Source organism: Calliphora vicina, chromosome 2 (genome assembly GCF_958450345.1).
Source record: "Calliphora vicina chromosome 2, idCalVici1.1, whole genome shotgun sequence".
In the NCBI taxonomy this organism is placed as follows: domain Eukaryota; kingdom Metazoa; phylum Arthropoda; class Insecta; order Diptera; family Calliphoridae; genus Calliphora; species Calliphora vicina.
Window position 1 is genome coordinate 49359838 of NC_088781.1, and position 19203 is coordinate 49379040.

General features: G+C 30.9%; 1 long non-coding RNA gene across 1 annotated transcript in view; it reads right to left on the bottom strand.

Moving 5' to 3' along the window:
- The window catches only part of LOC135951623 (uncharacterized), a 102722-nt gene that overhangs the window by 32507 nt on the left and 51012 nt on the right, over positions 1-19203 (bottom strand). The window contains exon 2 of the long non-coding RNA XR_010575984.1: positions 3627-3667. This is a non-coding gene — a long non-coding RNA (uncharacterized LOC135951623). The remainder of the gene's footprint in view (positions 1-3626; positions 3668-19203) is intronic.

The following is a 19203-nucleotide window of genomic DNA, read 5'->3' on the forward strand; positions in this document are numbered from 1 at the left end:
ATCATTTGCTTGGTCAGATAATCTGTCTGCCTGATAAACCACCTTAGTGATTAATAGTCCTTAACGGTATTGTGACAGATACTCCATTTGAGACATTTAAAGCGGGTCCTTCTTAGGTTAGATAATCCGCCTGCTCATTAACATCATAGTAGTCTTTATCCTCAAACAAGGACAATATCAGATAGTTGTCCTTACCAGAACAACTTAGCCTTACACTGCCTCAGAAGACGTGATATAAGATTTAAAAGACATAAGTAGCGCGAATATTCCTTCCACGTAAAATTTTGCATGTATCCCAGAAAAATTGACCTGAAAGACATTATTGAACAAGTTATCTCCCCGTCCTGAAGAACTAAGAACTTTGAACATCAAAATTCGTAAGAGGCATTGTTTAGCCAGAGTTTTTATTTAAGAGAAATGAAGAAATTCACAAGAACCTTGCGTTTTCAAACGTTCTAGATCTCTAGCATCTAGATAAGCTTAAACTCAGTACAGGCGGATATAGACTTAAATTAAATGTACAATAGTATATTAGAGTTAGGTGCCTCTGAAGAACTAGTACGTATGGAACCCTTGGTTCTGTCCGAAAATGAACTTTTAGTCAGAGTTTTGATTTAGAAGCTAGGGAAACATATACAAAATCTTTTCGTATCAATACGTTCTTGATCCCCAACATCCAGCAAATAGTCTCACATCACTACAGACGGATATATACACAGAGAAAACAGATTCGTTATAGCAACCGAATTTGTTGCCAACCGAATTTTACAGTTGTGCCTACAAAATTTTAGAAGGGGTACAAAAAGTTTGGTTGCTACAACCGAAATTCTTCTTTATCAACTGCCCTTTTGTTGACAGAACCGAAAAATTTTATGTGTGCAACAAATTCGGTTGCTACTACAAATCCGTTTTCTCTGTTTACTTTTAGCTAAGATATATTGAAGCTAGCTACAAAATGATGATTAGATTATCTGAATAACTAGTAAAGATATCTCATTTCCTTACAGTTGATCCACAACATATTTCCTTGCTGTTGCAGTCAACAAAACTACAGATCCATAACTCAATATTGGAAGTATTACTGATTAACCAGCTTAGGGCTCAATACCCATTTTGTACCGAGGATCTTGCTAAAGGTATAGTAAGCAACACTTTTGATAGCGAAAGTTCACAGTCCAGTAGCCATGATAGTCTGTATAATGGTATATTGCTCTTTGTGCTAAACAGAACGGGCTCACTCCTATCCAACTCTCTTTGGCTAAGATGCTGAGCAATCCTAAAGTAGTGGTCAAACCTGAGGTAGTGGTAACCGCTAATTGATATATGACGAAACAGCTATGAACCGTATCATCTTAATAGAGATTACAACAATCAGCCAATATAGAACAGAGATCACCAAATTTTAACTGGTCTCTATCAACACCTAGATGCTCTAGGGTCCGTTATTATATTGTTGAAGGTTTCGTATACATATATCTAGAAAAACTGTCTCTTTATTGAGAACTATGGGATTAAATCCTACTTAAGGCTACGTAACTTTTGCTCGGCTCTTCAGGCGGAAGTTACGGCCATTAAGCGTTCATGGATGGATGATGAGGAGATCGACCCCTTTTCTGGTAATTCCCTTGTTAAATGCAAGATGGCTGTTCAGCGGATACTATATGAATCTGCACAAAGCAGGTGGACCAATGAGTCATCCTGTATTATAACAAGGTCTACTTGACCCGTATATGATGCCAGCTGGACGAATCTACTTATGGAATTTCGTCGTGAGCAAATAAGGCTAATTGTTTTCTTCATTACAGGACACTGAATAATTGGGACACATGCCAGGAGATTGGGCCTACGGTACAATGATTACTGTAGGAGCTGACATAATGAAGAAGAGGATAAGACTGTGTCACACCTATTCTGCCAATGCCCGAGTCTGATAAACCTGAGGGAACGCATCCTTGGAATACCATTCCTATCATGCTTAGATGAGCTATCAAGGATGAGTCTCTTTCATCAGAGAATCTGGTTGGTTTAGCATGGAAACACCGGACGTATAGTTAATACCCAGATGTTTACCCCTTGGGGATCATAATGGGTTCAGTTTTGAATGGACCCAAGTGAGCTGCTTGAAGAGTGGCTACCCATGGAACCTAAACTAACCTAGGAAACCTGTCTCCGTATATTGTTAAATTCAAGTGACGTATCAATATTGCTTAAGGCCACAAGCAGTGCAGTCTCCGTTGATCTACACTCAAGCTCTTAGTATTTCCAATGTTTTGTAAGAATTCTGGCGAATTATTTTTCCATTCATTATAATAAAATTAACCTTTACTATCTCCAATAGTCCTTACAATCTTATGAAGAGCAGTATCCGTGATCGCCCTTTAAAGTAGGAATATTGACAGATTAAAAGTCTCGAGAAGCTCTATATATGAGTACATTTTCTATAAATTTTTGAGAGATGCCGAATTTACGATATTTTATCGAACCAGTGAATAATGAATCTACCCCACTCTTCAAAATTTGCCGCAGAATGCATACAATTTTGTACTGGGAGACTATTTACCGTTAGAGCAATTTACCGTTAGCCACATCCGTGCAGGCATGGATTCAAAATAATAATAAGTTATTTTGCTGAAAATTCTGGCCAGAAATCCTAAATTTTTTTTGACATATATTGGATTCCCCCTTGGACAAAATACCACGAAGTCTTGAATTCTCTGTTCGTTGACTATATAAAGAATAGCTTTAAAGCTATTGAAATCAGAGTATAAACCCAAATTGTACAAACAAAAATCCATTAAGTCAAATGTTTTGACACTTAGTATCTAGAGCAAAAGAAGCATCACTGAATATGAAGTGACCTTAAACATTGTTTAATTTTCATGTTTAGTTTTTTTATTAAACATTTTCCTTGAGTGTTTTTTCAAAAACCCCAGCTACAAGCAAAATAATCAAAGTTTTTTCTAACATTTTTATAGATATAGACAACAATATAAACGAAAGAAAAGTTTTTAAAACGAAAATACCTTCATGCTCGATTTTCTTTTATTATTTTCATTTTATTTTTTTTTTTTTTGTGTAAAAATTCACACAAAAGGAAAAACAAAATTACACAGAAATATGAATTTGTAAAGTAACGGATGCCAGTAATTTTGTAAAGAAATGGAAAAATAAAATAAAAATTTTACACACAAAATGTAGTGCATCAAGAGAGAACATCTACAAGAAATTGTAAAAAGTTTTGATTTTTGTTTTTTTCGTAAATATTATTTTTTAACAATTTGTGTGTTAAACGCACAGTAAAGATAATAATACATATTTTTAATAGAAGTTTTCGTAGGGGGTTAGAGGGGGTGAATTGATAAGTTTAAGATACAGACCATTAGAAGAAGGTTTAATTACAATTTATTTTTGTTTTAAGAGTTATATGAAAATAATGCTTGTTATAAAGTATTTTTAAAAGCAGAAAAATATAGAAACTAAGAGCTTGTAGTAGTTTAAAGGTAATTGTTGTTTTTTAAACTGTTAAAAACTTTAATTAAACGCTATTTGTATAAGAAATTTGCTTTATAAACTTTAAAATAATTAATTTATAATTAATAAGGGGATTAGTTTTAAATATCTCTTACCTCTGAATCATTATGTGTAGTCACCTAAATTTGCATTTAACCTAAAAATAAAAAAAATATCAGTTTAGTTATTTATCAAAACTATTTATATTTTTATGATTTTGATTCAAAAGTATTGCATGTCCAAACACAAATGACTTAAAACAACAATTAATTTTAATTATTTTTTTTAAATTCTTATATTTAATTTAATTCAAACTCATTTAATTCTCCATGATGTACAAATATTTATGTAATAGGGTAGCCTTTATTTTCCACTTTTACGATTTTCAATGCTCAACTGAAATCAAATGCTGAAAACATAGAGAAACATAGAACGGAAACTAGAAAAAAACTCAACCCAAAAAATTACTCAAAATAATCACACATACGAGTGTTGTCTTTGTTTTCACATAGTTTTTTCTACTAATACATTCTCACCACTTAGGTTTTTGACAACTGAGTTAGGTCTTTGACAGGAGAGTTTCCGCTTTATGGCTGAAAACGTTAAATTAATGTAGTAATATTTTCAAACAATTTAATGGTGAGAAAAAACTCAAATTAAAACAAGTAAGAAAGTATGGTCGATCAAGCCCGACCATATAATACCTTACACTAAGTAAATGTTTTTCCAAAAACATTTTCCTTTTAAAATATTAATAATTTATATTCGTGATTGATTTTCGGAAGTGGGCCTTATATGGGAGCTATGATCAGTTATGGACCGATCACCATAAAGGTCGTGTGATTTGTGTCTATATGAAAGATATTTATGTTGAATTTTGTGTGTATACCAAAATTTTTAAGAGATTTATGCACGTTAAAGTGATTTTCGGAAGCGGGTCTATATGGGAGCTATGACTAATTATGGGCCGATCGTAACAAAATTTGGTGACATGAATTTCATATATATAAAACTTATTTGGAGCGAAATTTGTATAGATACCTACATAAATTAAACATTTATGACCGATAAAGTCCAACTTTGGGAGGACATTTGTATGGGGGCTAGGTGAAATAACATTTCTGTAATCGGGCCAAATTTTATCGAAATATCTTCAAAATTGCGACCTGTACTTTGCGCACAAGGTTTACATGGACAGACGGACGGACGGACATCGTTTAATCGACTCAGAAAGAGATTACAAGTCGATCCGTATACTTTAAGGTGGGTGTTGGATTAGTATTTTTGGTCGTTACAAACATCTGCACAAACGCATTATACCCTCCCCACTATGGTGGTGTAGGGTATAAATAGTTTTTAAATTGGGTTTAAAAAAACGTGATTCTTTAAAATTTTTAATTTTCATTTTGAAAAATTTGTACAATATAAAGTGTATACAAAATACCTTATTCAAAGTATGGGTCATTGTTAGCTATGATCTTTTCCTATCTTTATGGCAACATATGGATTCCGCTGATCTTTTGAGGCCAAGAACAAATCAATCTAATATAGGATACTCTGCTCCAAAATAAAGCTTATCCCAGAGACAGCGCTCTGTATCGATCGAAACAAATAGTAGCCGGACGGCCCAACCACTTTATTCTATTATTATTACTATTATTATGAGGCTTTACGCTACGTATGAAGCCAACTATTCTATTTGGTGAGATATGAATAACGTCCCCCGGGGCCATAAAACCCCTTCCGAGCCATTTAGATCTGCACAGTGCCAGCATTAGGCAGTCGCATTGAACAAGTTCAGAGGTTCCAGCATGAAGTTCACAAAATATTCACTGTTAATTCTCAACATTACCTAAAGTAAATTGGTGATACTTTAAACCATAGTGTCCGCTGAATAATCCATTAAGTATTCTCCAGTCACCCTTTCCGAGGGAAAGCAACGACTGGGATCTACATCTGGATAGGGCAATGAACAGTTTGGATCGTCATAGTCCTAGTAAATTACTCCAAAATCGGGCAAATTCCGATTCAAGAACGAATATGTTCCATAATGGATCCACATGGGATGCCAAAGAACGGTTCAGGACCTATAAACGAGCATAGAGCACCCCTGTTGGCAAGACAATCAGCTCGTTTATTGTCAGCGCGACCTTCATGCCAAGTACCAAGCACAATGTGAGTTCATTGTGTGCACCGAGTTCAGTCAAGGATGTCAAGCAGTACATAACAACACCAGACCTCACTTCATGTGATGATAAGGCTCTAAGAACAGCCTGGCTATCTGACATAACAAAAATCTTAGTATTCCTTAATCTCCTTTTTAAACAATCATTGGAGCATATAAGGATGGCGTAAATCTGCGCCTGGAGTATTGATGGAAATGTACCCATTTGAAAATTTATTTGGTTTTAACCCTCACGTTTTACCAAAAAGTCGCCGATAGTCTTACATTGCCCTAGTAGTTTTTTAGATAGTGTTTGATAAGTGAGAATTCCAAACGTCCATGGCGCTAATGTAATTCTGCTGCTGAAATCTGAATGCAGCTGATTCGTTGAAGCGAGTATTGGCCGAAAAACGCCTGGTATTTAGAATGAAGTGTTCTCAACCAAAGTCAAGGGGGCCGAAGAGCGATATACACCGGTGGCATAATGGTCTTGAGAAACTAAGGGTAGAGGCCAGACAATACAGTAGGGAAATAAGGAGATCAAAAAGATCAGCGTGGCGTAGCTACTGCGACAACATTGATAATCTACCGGAAGCTGTTTGTCTACAAAAGACCTTATCTCAGGATCATACCAATGGGGTCTGTATGCTGAAACGTCTAGCTATCCAAAAGTAATCACCGGTTTGTAGGTAGAATCTTTTGTGTAGAGTGGATAAAGTTGGCGTTATCTAAATTTAGCCCATTCAAATCCCCAAGAAAGAATAAAATTTGTCCATACTTTCTACAAAAAGGAGGTGACATTATCGAGAATCTTCAAATTAAGTTTACTGGCATATCATGTGCCAATGACTTGGCGAGAGGTTAAAGTGGTCTTTATAGCTGAGGCTGAGGGCAAATCTGAACAACTGCCAAAGTCGTGTAGACGAATTAGTCTCAGCTCGTTTTTCTTGAAAATGAGCTGAGACTAATCCCTTATATAACTTACTCCCTTATAAAACTACTCGATAGTTATATAAGGGATACCTATGTTTTGATGATTCCAGTACAGCGCTTCCAGTCTGCTTATCAACCTGGTAAGTCTATGGTGACTGCCATTCATCATGTGACGACGCTAATCGAGAATGTTCCAATTGTATATCTCTTTGTGCGTTTATTGGCATTCAGGGGGCCTTCGAAAATACGTCAAACGGTCATATTGATCTAGCACTGCATAGAAAAGGGATTATTCCTTATATTATAAGGAAATGGATTTTGGAAATGGTGTCATCTAGGGTTATTAAGTTGGATTTAGGAGAATCATCGAAAACCATTAGAGCAGCTAGGGGAATCTAATTGTCGATGAACTTCTGGAAGAACTTAACAACTTAGGATTTCGTACATATGGTTACACCGGCGACTTAAAATTTCTGTTACTGGGTGTGATGACCTAACGATATTGGATAGGATGCAGACTGTTCTGTATATAACCATCAAGTGGTGCTTGGAAAGAGGACTGACCATTAACCCAGCCAACACAATTCTTATCCCATTTACCAAACGTAGAGTTATTAGACGCATGGAGTGACTCATCTATAGGGTTTTCTAAGTAAGTTACCCTTTTGGTCCCACCAAATACAGAGAACTGCCTTAGCGCCATGGATGTTTTTCTATGTTGCCGATTCGGTTGGTTGGCTGGGCATCACATACGATCTCTTACACTTCGGGTTATCTTACACTTCGGGCGAGTAATGATAATTGGCAAATATTATTTTATTTTAATGTGTTCAAGCATCATTTCGGACAAGCAAAATCGACTTGCTTTTGAGTTATACAACAATCTTCATGGAATAATGCCTCCAATTCTTGGTCTTCAAACTTTTAAGGCTGGCCTGAGCGATTTTTGTCTTCGGTGTCAAAATCACCACTTCTTAGCCCCACAACCATCTCTCGCACGTTGAAACCGATGGAACACATTCACCATAAGCTTTGGTGAGTAATCGGTGTGCTTCAGTGGCACTTTTTTAAATTAAGGATAAAGCAAAGCTTTCCGCATATGACGCTTTCTTGGTGGAGGAAACAATGAGTTTATTGTTTACACTATAATGTTCTATAACTAAAGTTAGAATAAATGACAGATATGTAAACTTAAAAATGACATATAAGTTATTGAAGACAAAAACCGCGTAACCACGTACATCCAATGTAATGATTTATCGACGCACAGTGGCGTCATTTGAGTTTTTTCCTTGCAAAAGTCATAATTTGTGAACCAATGGAGATAATGAAAAAGTATAAAAGGCATATGATAGATAATTGCTCAACCTATGAAATGTGTGTTCGAAAAGGCCTTTTAGGTGCCTTTGGGTTAACAAAGTTGAAATTTGTGGAAAAATCCATTCTATGGGAAGTAAAATAAAATAGTTTTTAAAATTTTTGATTTTTTATGTTTCTTTTTAAAGGATTTTATAATTTAAAATTATCCCAGAAAAGATTTAATTTTTTTATTTATTTTTAAATATTTTGTAAAAATATTCCAGAAAAGAAAAATGTTTTTTATTGCCTAGTTTTTGAGATACTGTATCTGAAAGCGGACTAAATTAACAAAAAATTATATAATTTATTCATTCATTCATAAACATTCCCACGACAGCCAGTACGCACCGGACTGACCCGAGTTCACTCGGCCAAGGGCTGTCAACTCAGCAAGCACTGCTGCTAAAAGAACAACAATAACCTAAAAATAGTATGTTTTTTGCAACACTGAAAATCAGTCAACTTTGAAGAGCTATATCTTCTGAACCAAAAATCTGATTCTAATAAGAGTAGCATATTTGAAATCGATGGACAGTTTCCTGTAAAATAGTTTTTTTTTTATTTTCTCCACCTCACTTGTTCTACAGGCGCCACCGTGCGACGACAGAAACATTTTATATTTAATTTTTAAACATTTATGGGTAAGTTCAATATAAGGTCTACCCTAATATCGAAGCATTAAATTTGTTAGACTGAATTATGTATTTCAGTTTTAATTTTCCTCATTAAAGCTAAAATTGATTTTGGATTTTCTCTTTTTCAACAAAAATTAAAAGGGTCTACAAAGAAAAATACGAAATAACTTAATTAAGCATTTATGCCATTAATTTCAAAGAGATGACAACTCTTTGTTGCCTATTAACAATGTACTAATTAGCGATTTGTTAACAAGATAAAATTAACGAAATTTAATTAATCAAAAATAAAATACAACAAATGAGTTTACAAAAATTCTGGGAATTAGATTTTTGTATTTGAATGAATGAAAATAGTTTATTTAAATCCCTAAGAATAATATACAAGTAGAAGGTAAATGACTGATTTGTATCAATAATTTTAAATTTCGATCCATTTTAGTCTGCAAGAATTTACTTTTTCTTTCTAAAGGAATTCGATTTTCTTACAAATATGTTTATATTTAAAATTATATGCTGCTTACATTGTGACTATATTCCCATACTTAAATATTCTCATCTATCAATACTATATTTGGCTAAGACAACCATTATGTTCGCTGTCTATTGTATACAACAAATAAATGTTTTTATTTTTATTCTTTCTTATTACAACTTTTTTTCTATTTTTTTCTGTACAAATTTGCAATCATTGAATTGCTAACATGTATTTATTTCTCATCACAAAACTAATGACATTTAACATATTTGTAAATGTTTAAAACTAAATGGTATCAAAGATGAATCTTAAAGTACCACTGGCTGTTGTTGTAGTTTGTTCTCTGTAAGAACTCATGAATTTGATGGATACAAACAACCACGATCATTATTGTTTAGAATTGCAATGATCTAAAGTTAAAGAATATATAGATATATTTATATGTATGTATGTTTGTAGTCTGGCATAAAACGTTAAACATCAATACATTATGGAATTAAATAGGTTTGAATGTTTACAATCATTCAACTATAAAATATGCCCACTTTTTTTGTTGTGGCTGGCAATCCATGAAGAGTTAAGTTTTGAAGTAGAAATACATACAAGCAAACAACAGAAAACATCACGATCTTTATAATGATGATATTTTACCAGGTTAAATTACACGGAGAGAAATTATATATTAGTTTAGTTTTAAAAATAATGGTTTATTTCTGTTGAAGTCTTAACATTTTTAAAATTAAACTCAGCATTAAACACAAGTCTTCATGATCGATCGTAGTGATCAAGGTTATTAAAAAATTTGTATAAATTTTCTTAATATTTTATTCAACAACAAGTCACATTAATGCAATATTTTTGAAGGACGGAGTTTTAAAGTGGCATATTTTTTAATCTAATTGAGTTATTGACTTGAAATTATTTTTTGAAGACCAAATGTTAACTTATCTAAACAAAAAAATATAACTCGGAATAAATGTGGATCAAATTGTTTATAAAATTTGCAATCTTATTAAAATTTGGATACAAATTTTAGTTTTATAAACTCCACAAATATGTAATAAAATCTTTATAAATTAAGAAAACTCAATGAAATTTTCAACGTTTTTTAAATCGACCATTCTAAATAAAAAAGTGTAAAAAAGCTATTCAAAAGTTCAAAGGGAATCTCGCAATTCCTAAAAATTGGATCAGAAATCCCAAAAGAGGTATTTTTTAAAATTTTCCCATAAAGTTCACATTTCCTTCGGCGCTGAGAAATTACTTTGGGGTTAAATAGGGAACACATCAATGTTTCTAAAGATTTTTTAATCCCAACATTGGGATTTTAGATCTTGTGGCCCAAATTTTAAATTTTAATAAAAAAATAGGTCACATTCCGCAGGGCGTAGAGACGACATATTCGAAAAATAGGACATGTTTTTTGTACCAAAATTATCTTCGTAAAGATGCCTTACACAAAAATATAAAATTGTTATATGATCTTAAAGATATCTTATTTTAAAAAAAAAAAAATTAAAAAAAATCACATATTTTTGAATATTTAAATTGAAAATCGTTTATTTTTGGATCCATAATTGATATTGCTCTGAAATCTTTTGTATGTTATTCGAAATTTAGTTGTCTAACTAACAAGAAAAGTATGGGAAACAAAAAAATTGCACGTGTTTAAAAAATTTATATGTCGAATGTGTCCTAATTTTAGCCCCCATAGCGCCGCCCCTGGAGTATTTGTAAGACCCATTTTAATAAATTAAACTCGACTACTCCTTTGCTATGCTCACATCAAATTTTATCCCGATCGGACCAGACGTTTAGAAATGCCAGATTTATTTCCAAAAAAATTTAACAGTTTGGTGCACCAAATCAATATAAATATTGCTGTTTGCGTACAACTTCTATTTATATTAAAGCTGTAAAATTTTCAATAAACCTAACAAATTAATGCGCATGTCCAAAAAATAGTTGACTTTTCGTTAACAAAGCAGTACAAGCAAGGTATATTAATTATAACTAGTATAACCCGGTGCACTTCGCTACCCCTACCCTAGTAAAATTAAAAAAATATGAATGGAAATACGAAAATAACACATAAAAAATTTGAGAATCTCTCAATTACAGTTCACTTGATATTCGAAAATAACTAACTAATTTTGTATGGGAGATACCACTCCACTGCTCTGATCCCACCCATTTTTAAACCTCTTATGTAAATATCTAGCTACTAAGCTGATCATGCTTAGCTAAACTTCGATCAGGGAACAGGAATAAATAAATTTTTAGCTAACCTCCGTAGAATAGTAATAAATTGATTGATACAGAGTTAAAATTCTTTTAGAATTATAGTTCTTCAGATATTTAAAATTAATTATTTACATTGTGCCACAACCACTATTTCAATCGCGACCATTTTCAGGCAATCTGTGTAAAATGGTAAGAGAGTTATGCGGACAAAATTTGAAGAACCTTGCAATTATTACTTTGTATGGGAGGTGACTCACCTTCTTTTCCGACCCCTCCCATTTTGGTTCCCCAGATATTCGAAATCAGTATTTACTCTGTATGGGAGGTGCTATGCCTTCTAATCTAATTACGTCTATATTCAGATAACTCCGCACAGTAATAAGAAATTAATTCGATAAAAGTTTAAACACTTTTACAATTATAGTACTACAGATATTCGAAATTAATTATATACTTTGCCCCGCCTACTATTCCAATCCCGAACAATTTCAGCGAAACTATGCAAAATTATAAAAGAGCCATTTAGACTAAGTTTGAAGAATCTTGCAATAATAGTTCACAAAATATTTAGAAATAACTATTTACTATGTATGGGAGGCGACTCACCATTTTTTCCGACCGGTCCCATTTTTCATTAAACTTCTTGCAGTGATAAACTGTTGAAAATCGTCACAATTATAGTTCTGCACATATTATAAAATAACTGTTTACTTATGTACAATTACATATTTACCCCCATATGCATAAACAGTTTTTAAATTTGTCAAAGGTTTATAAAACAAATTTTGAATGGAAATTTTGTTTTATAAACCTTTGATAAATTTAAAAAATTGTTTATGCATATGGGAGTTAGAAAATAAAAAAACAACTTCAAAATATATTTATTAAAGCGAATTTAAATTACTAAAGTCTTCTTCTTTGTTTTCTATAACAACTCTCACTTAAAACAGAGCGAAATCACAACTGTTTAATTGTTTCTCTTATTTATTTACAACAACAAATGGGACAATCACGCATTGCTTTGTTTACTTTTTAGCTTAAGGTTCACATATACACGTTTTTGCATATGTGTTAGTAACATCTTTAAACGCTTATATCTCCTAAAAAAACTGAACCGATTTCAATAAAATATATATTCTGCACTTCTGTGAATAAATCCCTTTAAAATGGTATATTTCTTTCCCAAATTGAATATATAATGTGAGCGTAAAAGGGGTCTAAAGAAATCGACTTGCCTATTAATATTATGATTAATATACCTTGAGTACAAGCACCTACAACAAAACAGTTGATGTTGATTTAAATTCATTTTTGCTCAGGCATGCGCAGTAATGACTAAAATTCGATTATTGAAAAGAAACGCAAGTTTGTGTATCTGTTTGCAGAAATTTTACGCTTGTGCATCAGCTATTTATACTAAAACTTTAAACCGAAGCGTATGGGAATTTTTGTAACAGACATGCGCAGTCAGTTATTTATACTAAAACTTTAAACCAAAGCGCATGGGAAGTTTTTGTATTAAAGTGATGACCGAAAATGTTTGTTTGTGTGGCTGGTTGGTTTGTTGTTTGTTTGTTTGTTTGTTTGTTTGTTTGTTTGTTTGTTTGTTTGTTTGTTTGTTTGTTTGTTTGTTTGTTTGTTTGTTTGTTTGTTTGTTTGTTTGTTTGTTTGTTTGTTTGTTTGTTTGTTTGTTTGTTTGTTTGTTTGTTTGTTTGTTTGTTTGTTTGTTTGTTTGTTTGTTTGTTTGTTTGTTTGTTTGTTTGTTTGTTTGTTTGTTTGTTTGTTTGTTTGTTTGTTTGTTTGTTTGTTTGTTTGTTTGTTTGTTTGTTTGTTTGTTTGTTTGTTTGTTTGTTTGTTTGTTTGTTTGTTTGTCTGTTTGTTTGTCTGTTTGTCTGTTTGTCTGTTTGTCTGTTTGTCTGTTTGTCTGTTTGTCTGTTTGTCTGTTTGTCTGTTTGTATGTTTGTCTGTTTTTCTGTTTGTCTGTTAAAATTTTCTAAATGAATTAAAACATGAATTTATTTTGATTTTGATTTTTTCAAATCTATGGATAAATTTTTTTTAAAAAAATTTTAAGTAAAATTATAAATTCTGTTAGGAATTTCTCTACACAACCTTTAACCCGTTTATATATTGCGTTTCAATCGACTCAGTAGTTTCGGAGTTATAATAACAAATTGAAGCAAAAAAAAATTTTGTACGTGAAAATAGCAGCTTTATTGCAAAACCACATGTAATAGGAACAAAATGAGATATTGATCACAAAGGTCGATGGATTTTATTATTATTATTATTTTACTACGATAGGAGTAGCGAAGTGCACCGGGTTAAACTCGTTGATTACACTGCGGAACAGAGATTTTGGTGCCCGAGATCTGAACTACGTTTTGTACAAGTTGATGAACCCTTATTACTATGTTATACTTGTTTTTTTCCAGTCAGCTCGCGTTTTCGAAATATCGCGGTTTTTATATTTTCATTGAATACCCTATTTTTTTGTGTTTTTCTTCAAAATTTTGGGTAATGCAGCTAAGAATGTGAAATTTTTTTTAGCATGAAACTGGTCTACGTGAACATATGCTTCTTTTGAGTGTAATAATTCTAATGGATGTTTTGGCATATTTTCAGGAAATTTGAAATTTGACTCTTTTAGTTTTATCCTTAATAAAATTGTGCATTATGAAAATTTAAAAAATTTATATGCATATTCAAGGCATTATAGCGAACATAGTTTTTAATTAAAATGAAAAATTAAATAAAAAATTTAATGAAAAATTTAGATAATATCCCGAAATTTTACATCCTAAAAACCAATTTTTTTTATAAATAAATGTTTAGGTTGTTATTAGTCTTATTCTTTATACACATTTAAATCTAACTACAGCAATATAAATACTTCATTTGACGTTTTTAAAATATTGAGAATTTTGTATTTACGTGATTTACAGCGTTTTTGGTGAAAATATCTTAAAATTTTTATTACAAACACTAGTATTTTATAGAAAAAAATTAATTTTTTCAAACATATAGATTTATTTCTACATTATATATCAAGGAATTGTCTAAGTTGCGAATTTGAATTCCAAAGTAAGCAAAATACAATTGGAGAACAGTGTATGTAATTGATTTTCGCTGATCTTTTAACATATATTCGCCACAAATGTAACAAAACATATTAGGATCATTAACACAGCATCTCATCTTACTAGCCATAATGAAATAATATAACAAGAGAAATTAGATTTATTAAAAAATAATAAATTAAAGCAAATTTTTATTTTTGAGACTTTCAGAAAAACGAACCTTTAACCGAAATATTGTTTCTTATAATTTATACAAAATTCGAAGATATTTTGTGATCACGATAATCTACAAAAATAAATCTTCAATTTATAATAATAAATCTTCCAGATGTGAAACATTCAAGTTACGAGCATGTGTATAATTTTTTTAATACATATGGAAAATATTGTAAAACTCTGAGTTATTTGCCAAATAGTTTAGTATATTTTCAACGAATTTTCAATATTTTTATATAAATTAGTTTATTGATATGTTTTTATTGTATATAGTGAAAAAATTTTGAACCCTTTTACCATAGGTCAAACTTATAAGGATGAAACTGAAAAAAGTTAATTTTCAACATCCTTGCGATATCACCAATATATCCTGAAACTTAGATAAACAAAATTGATGTCAAAGAAAAGATAATTTTGTGTAGAATACCAATACAAAGATGCGTTTTTAATTTTAGTCTCCATTTATGAAATAACCCAACAAAAAGAGAAAAAAATACAGAATAACCAAATACAGAAAACCGCGATATCTTAAAAACAAGAGCTCCTCAAAAAAAACTAAATATAGTTTTGACTATGTAGTGTCCCATACATGTATTATCAAAAACATTTTCCGCGGCACCAAACTAAAATGTCAATTTTGTTCCTCTGTGTAATATAAACAATCCATATTTAAATTAAATAAAGCAGAAACATCGGTATTACACCTTTAAATAAAAGAATTTGGCTTTTGCTTTTAAAATTTCTGATGAAATTGGGATATGATTGTTTCATTGTTGAAAAAAACATGTGTAAAGCGCTTCTGTTCTAAAAGAAAGTATTATATTATGAAAATGGTTTAATACATAGGGTAACATAGAGACGGGACGTAATTGTCAGAAACCTAAGTCTGTTGTCAAAAACCTATCTCTGACAACAACAAAATGCATGCTAGTCAATGTATATTGTTTTAGTATCAGACATATGATTTGCTGTATTTTTGTTTGACAAATCGAAATGTCTCGTCTCTATGCATAATTCTCTATGGTTTAATATGTTCAAATGTTACCGAATCAATTACAGGTATTCAAAATAAATTGTTTTATCTTGGTTTTTGAGGACATACTCAAAATTTTAAGTTATTTAGAAGAACCTCTAACACACGCTAGGTCGTTTTCCAAGTTTTTTTCCACCGTAGCTCCGTGTTATATTATTTTTGTTGTATAAAATCCTGTCACATTTATTATTATACTACGATAAGGGTAGCGAAGCTCACCGGATTAAGCTAGTTGATTATTATAACACAATTATGAATGTTCAAGTAATTTTCTAAGATGGATCTTGTCTGGGGTCAAATGTTGACCGATTTTTGCCATAGTTTAGTGTAAATTTCGGAGTACCTACTTGGAACTAATTTGTACAAAATTTAATCTGGATTGCCGCACATAAAATTTCATATCCGGGGGGTTCATTTATATGGGGGCTAGATGAAATCATGGACCGATATTTCCCATACCAAACAAACTATATTAACAGAGAGAATTTTATAAAAATGTCAGCCAGTTAGCTGAACTGTCGTGTTTTCAACAGACAGACTGACGGATGGACATAGCAGTTTCGTCTTAGAATCTTATTAGGATCCACAATATATATATTTTTTCGTTCTATGATCAGTATTTCGATACTTTATAAATATTTTGTAAAAAGAAAAATACTATACAATCGGTTTCTTTAATATATGCAATATTTGATGGTCCTTCTCAGCTTTAAGGAGTTTTAATCGTTTAGCAAGAGATATGTTGCGTTATAAGTTTATTTAGAGAACGCAATGATGGCCGTTGAAGAATAACAAACAAAAATCTCTGGCATAAATTGAACCAGCAAGAACTACAATTGCAGAAAATCGTGCTACCAACTGGGACACTCTGTACATTTCGAATCGATTAATTCAATCTTCTACATAATTTTTAAAAAAAAAAACTGTTGGCTTTTTTCTATTTGGAATAACTATTATCAGGCTGCAAATGACATTTATTGTTTTATAACATTGCTTTGTAAAGCTACGTTTCCGCATACACCGTAATCGGCACCGAAAACGAAATTCCATACATTTGCACCGAAAAAAAGTTCGTTTCAGAACCGATTACGGTGTATGCGGAAACGTAGCTTAAGTGAATTTTAATTTGTGTTTATAAACCGGTTAACCGAAACAACGTTTTTTTGCGAACCGGTTAATTTAAAATGTTGATATTCGGTTAACCGGTTTAAATTACCCGTTTAAAATGTTTCTACAATTAGGGACTAAAATCAATTAATCTCATGTTTTGTTGAATATTCATTTGGTCTGATTTGAAATTCCGCACAATTCCTATAGAATACAATTTTGGGAAAAAGAGCTAATTCACTTAATTGTGAATAAATTCGAAAAGAATCAATAGCTTTTAATGATCGATATCTCATTTTGTTCCTATTATATGTGACTTTGAGATAAAACAATTTCTGCTGTTTTAAATTTTTCATGATTTTTTTTAAAACAAACAAATTTGCTATTTTCACGTAAAAAATATATTTTTTGCTTCAGTTTGTTATTATAACTCCGAAACTACTGAGCCGATTGAAATGCAATATATATGTGAAAAATTGTAAACAACATGGGAAAAATGTTTTGAAAATTCAATCATTCAAAAGAAGAAATTTAACTATTCATTTTTATGTATATCAAACAAAAAATGAGCGTATTCACTTAATTGAGAATAAATTCGAAAAAAATCCATGAATTTTTATGATTTATATCCTATTTTGTTGCTATTATATGTGGCTTTGCGATAAAGTAATATACCTGATAATTTTTTGCCGTTTTCGATTTTTCATGATTTTTTTAAAACAAATAAATTTTTGCTATTTTCGCTTTAAAATTAAATTTGTTATTATAACTCCGAAACTACTAAGCCGATTAAAACGCAATATATTAACGGATTAAAGGTTAGATAAATGTGGAGAAAATAATCACAATTTTATATAAAATTTTTTAGTAAATTTTTTATGCTAAATTCACAATTTTATTGATAAATTCACTGAAATTTATTGTTGGGCGATAAGCTAGTTCATATGCACTTTTCACTGGTTGCTTAGGCCAGATCATACGGAAACCTTTTCCCAAAAGGCTTTATTTAAATTTTTTTTAAAAAAAAAACCTCTCCATAGAACTTAAAATTTCAACCTAAAAAAATATGTTTGATTTTATAAATTTTGAGTTTGAATACGAATTTTAATTCTTTCTATGTAAACAACAAAATTTTTTATGGAAAATTTTTGCTAAGAGTTTTCTTTTCATGTGAAAAAATTAATTTGTGAAAAAGCTTTTGCAAAAAAAAAACAGTTTGTATGATAAATTATGTTTGTGAAAATAAATATTAAAAAATGAAAATACATTTTTTATGAAGTATTTTTTTTAAGAAATTTTCTAATAAAAGCCTCTTTAAATAATATGTGTTTGTGAATATAATTTTATTTTAGTGAAAACGCTTGTTCTATAAAAATCCAACTTTTGTAAATAAAAGCTTTTGGAAATGAAAGTTATATCTCACTTTATGGAACAAGCTTTTGAAAAAGTTTGCCTTTGTCTAGGTATATGTAATATTTTGCAAATAGACGCTTTCATGAAAACATATTTGCTTGGGAATTTTATTTCACTGTTTCCATATGAAATCCTTGAAATAATTGTAAAACGTCTGTATTATAAATAAAGTATTATTTTATGGAAAAGCTTTTGTTCAAACTTCTCTATTTGTTGAAAAGTTTTTATAAAAAAGCTAAAGCAATAAATGTTTTGTTCTTAAAGACAAAATAAAATAAAATTTTAATATTTTATTAAAAAAAAAATCTGTATAAAAAATTTTTGTTTGTGAAAAGAGCTTAAGTTTAATATTTTTTTAACAAATTGTAGGAGTTTTCTTTGAATACAAACTTTTTTTTAAAAAATTATTGGACATTTTGTAGAAAAATGTTTATTGGCTTAAATAATTTGTATCAGTGTACTTCATCAAAATGACATGAACACAAAATGTGTACTTTATATCAATACGCTGGTACTTGATCACTTGTTGTTCAAGTGAGATCATTCGCGAACTTAAGAAGTTTTCACAAGAAGACAAGAGATGTTTTTTTACAAGCGCAAAAACAAAACAAAAAATAAATAAAACAAAAATTAAACCTTGAAGAAGATGGAAAGCAGACAAGTTTCTTTTGTAAGATCTTAAAGAACACTTAGTGAGATTGTGTTGGCAACGTTTGTAGTCAGTTGCATGAAAGTAAGTTTAAGCAACATTCCCAAGCATATCGTTTAAATTTATTTGTATTTGTCAATATGTTTTGACTTTGTTTGGCATTCATACATAATAACATAGAGAAAAGAACAACAGTTGAGGAAAAAAAGTGTATTTTCTTTTTCCTTATTACGTTACATGAAAGACATTCTTCTAGGAAAGGAATATTTTACTCATTTTTGTAAGAAAGATTAAAAAAAGGTTTTGATTTTTTTTTTGCAAATATTTTCTTACAAAGTATGTTGATAGAACCCAACAAACATTAAATCAAGATTTATATCCA